The sequence below is a fragment of the Notolabrus celidotus genome, chromosome 14 (assembly GCF_009762535.1).
Source record: "Notolabrus celidotus isolate fNotCel1 chromosome 14, fNotCel1.pri, whole genome shotgun sequence".
NCBI lineage: Eukaryota > Metazoa > Chordata > Actinopteri > Labriformes > Labridae > Notolabrus > Notolabrus celidotus.
In genome coordinates this window covers 4011301-4017300 of record NC_048285.1, presented here as the reverse complement: position 1 = coordinate 4017300, position 6000 = coordinate 4011301, and the positions used below count along the sequence as shown (strand labels likewise).

At 39.6% G+C, this 6000-nt stretch overlaps 1 long non-coding RNA gene across 1 annotated transcript in view; it reads right to left on the bottom strand.

Annotated features, from left to right (window-relative positions):
* Positions 1–497: 497 nt before the first annotated feature.
* Positions 498–6000, bottom strand: part of LOC117825407 — a 35714-nt gene continuing 30211 nt past the window's right edge. Inside the window, exon 3 of the long non-coding RNA XR_004633842.1 lies at positions 498–609. This is a non-coding gene — a long non-coding RNA (uncharacterized LOC117825407). The remainder of the gene's footprint in view (positions 610–6000) is intronic.

Genomic DNA, 6000 nt, shown 5'->3' with positions numbered 1-6000 from the left:
CAAAGTTGTAAAAAATCTAACTAGTTATCTTTCAAGAAGAACTTAAAAAATCTTCCTTAAAACCGATTTTCTCGTGCCCTGGTGGCCTAGCGGTCTAAGAGCCCCACATACAGAGGCTGCAGTCCTCGTTACAGAGGTCTCCCCCCACACCCTACTCCCCACATTCCCTGTCTCTCTTCAGCTGTCCTATTAAAGGTAAAAAAAAAAAAAACATTACTTAAAAAAAAATTTAAATCTATTTTCTCAAAAAAAAAAAAATCCTAAAAATATTAAAAAACATGACAAAGAACAACAGCTGACCTCCTGACGTGTGTATTCGACCCTGCATGTTACCATCTTGCGAATGTTGGCGCCCTCTTACTGCCCCTCTCCCCACATCCTGTCCTCCTCCAGGATACAGAACCCATTAAAGGGTCTACATGTAACATCAGGTCTTTATCACAGAGCTTAGAAAGTGTTTTAAGGGTTTCAAAAGACACTTTGTTGTTTCTCTTTATTTGTATTTCTTCATTTATCTGTGTACAAAGAGAGTCCAGGAGATATTCCCATCTTCAGTTTTTATCACATCGGTTACAGGTTGGTGGAAAGCTTGACAATATCTCCTGAAGTCTGTACCAAGACGAGAAAATTAAAGACGTGCATGAGGAGAAAAAATAATCAGAATCAGAAACACCTTCTCAATCAGTAGGGGGGGGGGAATTAGGGAAAGAAAAATGTAGTATAATATGTATAAAGATGAATTTGTAGAGGCAAATTAAATCAGTTGATTCTTGAATAAACTGTATGTTAAAAAATGAGAGGAAACTTCTTGTAGCATTTTGTTTAAAAGAAGCTCAGCATCCAAATCTTCAGCGAACAGAGTCTGTGAAGTGCAGATCCAAAACAAGACCAGATATTTAGAGTTTCCGGTTTCATCCAATGTGTCACTGACGTGTTCTGTATGGTGTAGTATCAGAAAACTTTGAATGCTTCTATAATTTCTTCCATGAAAATGTAAAAACACACACACACACATCAGTCACAGAGGAACAACACTGCACTGTATCTGATTTCAGTTCTGGGTCCGATGCACCGCTGGTTTCCAACATCTCTCTGCGTGTCTGTCGTCCTCTTACAGAGATCCTCCTCTCGTTCCCTCCATCTCAGCCTGTTTTTTTCTCTCTCCCTGTGTTTGAATCAGTGGTCATTTTTCTGTGCAGATTGCAAAACCTCTCCGGGCAAATTTGTGATTTTGGGCAATTTATAAAGCCTAGAATTGATTTCACTTGACTTTCTTGTGACCCGAAAGCAGCATCAGCTTGCAACTCCTCGTCACAGATTGCACGGCTGTGATTTGTGAGCAGCTGAATCGAAGAGAGATATTTTTTCTAACTTGTAGTAGACGGTTTTATTTGAACCATTTTTTTTTTAGGCCTGAAGATATAAAACTGCAGCATTTCATGAGAAAAGGCAAAAAAAAAAGAGCATTCATTAAACCTTATCTCATGCTGCAGCATTTATTTCTCTTATTTACACTCTCCTCATCCATCATGGGGGTCTTGACTCTTAGATTAGAGACCACTGCAATACACTGAGTGTTAATTAAGAGCATAATTATCTCTGTTATAGGTTAAATAAGAATCCCATTATCATCAGGAGCACTTTATCCAAGGATAAAAGAGATAATAAATCAATTTTATTCAAATTTCATGGAGAAAAATGTGCTGATTTGAGAGTCTTTGTGGGTAAAGATCTCAGGATTCATTTAAGTTGGATTAATTGACAGCAGTAACACAAATAAAACAAAACAATCTAATGTCACATTAGCATCAATTATTCTAACATGCACATTATTCCTCTGACGTGCCGCACTTTGTCTGTTGCATTTTGTATATTTTCAAAGAGACAGTAATCATGGTTTCATCATGTAGGAGCCGTTCATGGCCAAAGTAATGGGTTAATTAATTCATGTTTATTTATGTTGCTGTTGCAATTTGCATTTGTATGCAGCAACACTGAGACATTAATTAAATTTTCAGAATCACTGCAAACAAACAGAGAAATGTAGCGAGCGTCTGACGATGTGTTTGGTCTCACAGCATGAGCAGAGAGAGGCTGATAAAATCACAATGAGCAGTGATGAGAGCAGGTTTGTGTGTGTGTGTGTGTGTGTGTGTGTGTGTGTGTGTGTGTGTGTGTCGGGGGGATTGAATTAAATTGTCTACATTTGCTATTCTTCCTCGCTCCCTGTGCACCAGAATTATCATCCTCATCTCAGGGTGTAACATGTTAATTTAGGTTCATGTTTAAAGCAAATTAATTAATTTGTGCATAGCGTGTGTGTTTGTGTATGGATGTGTGTGTGTGCTGCTGCTGCTGTATTGTTGCATGAACTCTGTAATTGCGGCTGGTTTTTGACGTTCCCCCGGTGCCTGGCTTTGTATCTCAGAGATGAGAGCACAGAGTGACACCCTCCCTCACATGTTCTCCTCAGGGAACACTTATCAAAACAATACGCGGGCCGTCATTCAAACGCAGCCCTGCATACTTTAACACTTTGAAGTCTCCCATCCTCTTGTTTTTTTAATCCCCCTCGCCTTTTCTCCCAATGTAATCCCACTGTAACTGCAGGGATTCTGCACAATTCACACCATTTGTTCTTACAAATACAACACTTCATCAACAAATAACAATATGTTGGGAGCAACTATTGAAAAGGAGGCTGAATTTAAACGGGTTCAAGCGCTGGCACTGCCATGCATCCCTGCCTCAGTGCTGCCAATCCCTGTAAAAAGTTAATGTAAGCAGGATTCTCAGGGAGCTGCTGGTGATGAAATTATGGTGTAACTGATACCAATGTGCCATGGTAAGACGAGTGCATGGCCGTCTGTGTCTTTGAAGGAGGCTCTTCCCATCCCACGATGCTCTGCTGGAGAGGGGCTCCTGTATGGTTTGTACAGTACAAACGGACAGATGGAGGGCAATACTGCACAAAAAGCAGGCAATCGTTTTGCCGCAGTACAGAAAACGGGCTGCAAGTTCAGGAATTCATTGTGAATTCACTATTGCACACGACACTGAAATCTGTCCACCCCACAGTAAATATATACACACACAGGTTACAGTATAGGAGGGTTTGATTGAGCCGAGGGCATGATGATATTTAGATTTAACTCATCCTGTAAATTTCAACATTGAGCCAGATAAAACACATAAAGCTGTACTCCAGTGCTTTCTTTTTAACCTCTCATTTTATATTAGTGTTTTTATTCCCTTGTGCTGTGATTACTCTTAAATCTGATGTTTTTGATAAAACAGAGTCACATGCTTTCAAACTATGATCTTTTCTTCCTGTATTTATGTGCAGAATGACCTGAAATTGTCAAATATCAGACACTGAAATCTGTCCACCCCACAGTAAATATATATACACACTGGGTACAGTATAGGAGGGTTTGATTGAGGCCAGGGCATGCTGATATTTAGATTTAACTCATCCTGTAAATTTCAACATTGAGCCAGATAAAACACATAAAGCTGTACTCCAGTGCTTTCTTTTTAACCTAAAATAATCATGTTTCTCATTTTATATTAGTGTTTTTATTCCATTGTGCTGTGATTACTCTTAAATCTGATGTTTTTGATAAAACAGAGTCACATGCTTTCAAACTATGACCTTTTCTTCCTGTATTTATGTGCAGAATGACCTGAAATTGTCAATATCAGACACTGAAATCTGTCCACCCCACAGTAAATATATATACACACTGGGTACAATATAGGAGGGTTTGATTGAGCCGAGGGCATGCTGATATTTAGATTTAACTCTAATTTTCAGCATCAAGCCAGATAAAACACATAAAGCTGAACTCCTGTGAGTTTTTCAAACCTAAAATAATTGTGTTTCTTGTTTTAAATAAGTGTTTTGATTCCCTTGTGCTGTGATTACTCTTAAATCTGACATTTTTGATAAGACAGAGTCACATGCTTTCAAACTACGACCTTTTCTTCCTGTATTTCTCTAAAGAATAAACTGAAATTGTCAAATCTTTGAGCACTGTGGAGGAAAATAAGGACATTCAGGAAAAGGAGTCTAATTTGAACATGTTTGTTTTTTATATTTGCTGTTCCATTGCATACTAAACACTGATTTAGTATGAAGCATGGCCTCTTCTTTGTTTTTGTCCTGAAATGAAGTGTAAAATAATATAAACATTGAAAGTTCCCTCGCATTGATTTAAATAAAAAGTTATTTGGACAGCAACCTGAGAGCAAAAACAGATTTGATGTTGAATTCTTGCACGGGCATTGCACTATCACCACAACTTTTCCTGATCCCCGCGACCTGGCATGATTACAAATTCATGCGCGACTAAAGAGGTGCATCATGCATAATAAAAAACTGCATCGTCTGCAAAAACAGCGAGACGAACACTGTAAACAATGGGGGCGTAGAGGAGCTCAGAGGGGGAGGCCGTAAAACCCACGGCTACAGGGATGCCAAAAACATGTTTTTAAAAGAAGGGTGAGCCGGTGTTGCCTATTACTATAGCAACAGGAAGACCTGGCTGCTTCAATCAGCTTTTTGGTTGGCGAGGGGGGCCGAGGATAGGCAGAGCAGCTCCTGCCGGGGGAGCCGTGCAGAGCCGCCATGGTTTTACTAATGAGGGCAGCGGGACACGCTGGGTGTCAGGCAGCCTGTCGACCTCCACACATCCCACCTGTCAGTGTCACACTCCCTGTCATTAAACACACGCTGCAGGGAGGTCAGGAGGAGCAGGACACACACACAGAGTGACAGCCCGAGGAGACACACACCAGACATGTTAATGCAAACATTTGTTTAAGCCTTGAAAACCCGTGCAGGGTGTCTTCAGCTGGGATGATGTTGACTTACAGAGAAATGAAAAAGGACATCACTGATCGAAGAAGATATCGCTCTGAGGTGAACAAGAAACGAGCATCTGTCGTCAAGAAATCACACGTGTGGAGGACGAAAGCTCAGGTTGATTTTTCAGTTTCAGAATAAACCTTAAGGACTTAAAAACACAAGAGTTAGTCATCCTGGGGTCAGACAGCACTCAGATATCAAACTACAGAACACACTACGAGAGTGAGTCTGAGACGGATCTCTGGCAGGGTGACCGAGTGATTCAGGGGAGTGATACTGAGAGCAGCAGTGTCTGGAGATTATATCACCATAAATTAGAGCATCTGAATAAACAGACAAGCTGCTCAGAAGGAGGGTCAGATTTAATCAGCATTTCTGTGTGAGAGGAATCCGACTCTGTTTTTTTGTTTTCTAATCGCTCACACTGAAGTGGATTCAAACTCGTCAAGGTGAGAATTGAGAATAAAAAAAGCAACATATAAATGACTAATAAATTACATTTAGAGCTTGTGGCTCAGTGGTAGAGTGGGTTTGATCCCAGCTCCCTCAGTTACATGCTGAACTGTCTTTGGGCAAGACACTGAACCCAAAATCACACCCTGTGACAAAGTTCTGAGTGTGTGAATGTGTGTGGTGAGGTTAGTTAACACTGATGGTCCTCCACTAAAGCATCCTCTGGTAACAGAGTATGAATGTGACAAGTAGTGTATCTAATATAATGTGTTATTTTGACTCTTTTTACATGACATATATGAAACGAATGTAAATTTATGTACAGAATAAAAATGTATTTATGAAATAGTTAAAAAAAAAAACACCTCTACACATAAAGACAACAGTGCAACAGTAAAAAGAGGAAAAGGTACTGCACTGTTTTTAAATTTGGTTATCAAACAGGCGTCTGTTTGCATCCACTTTAAACAAAATCCCTTGCAGAGAATATAAAACAAGAGCGACAAGCTCAATAAGGTATGATAAAAACATCCTCTTCTCTTCAATTTGACCCCCTTATAACTCAAATATGATCCCAGACTCATGGTCCAGATATAGATAACACAATATAGTAAGAATCTACAAACACACACTCTTTATAAACTTTATATTAAAACATGATGACAACTATCTGCTAT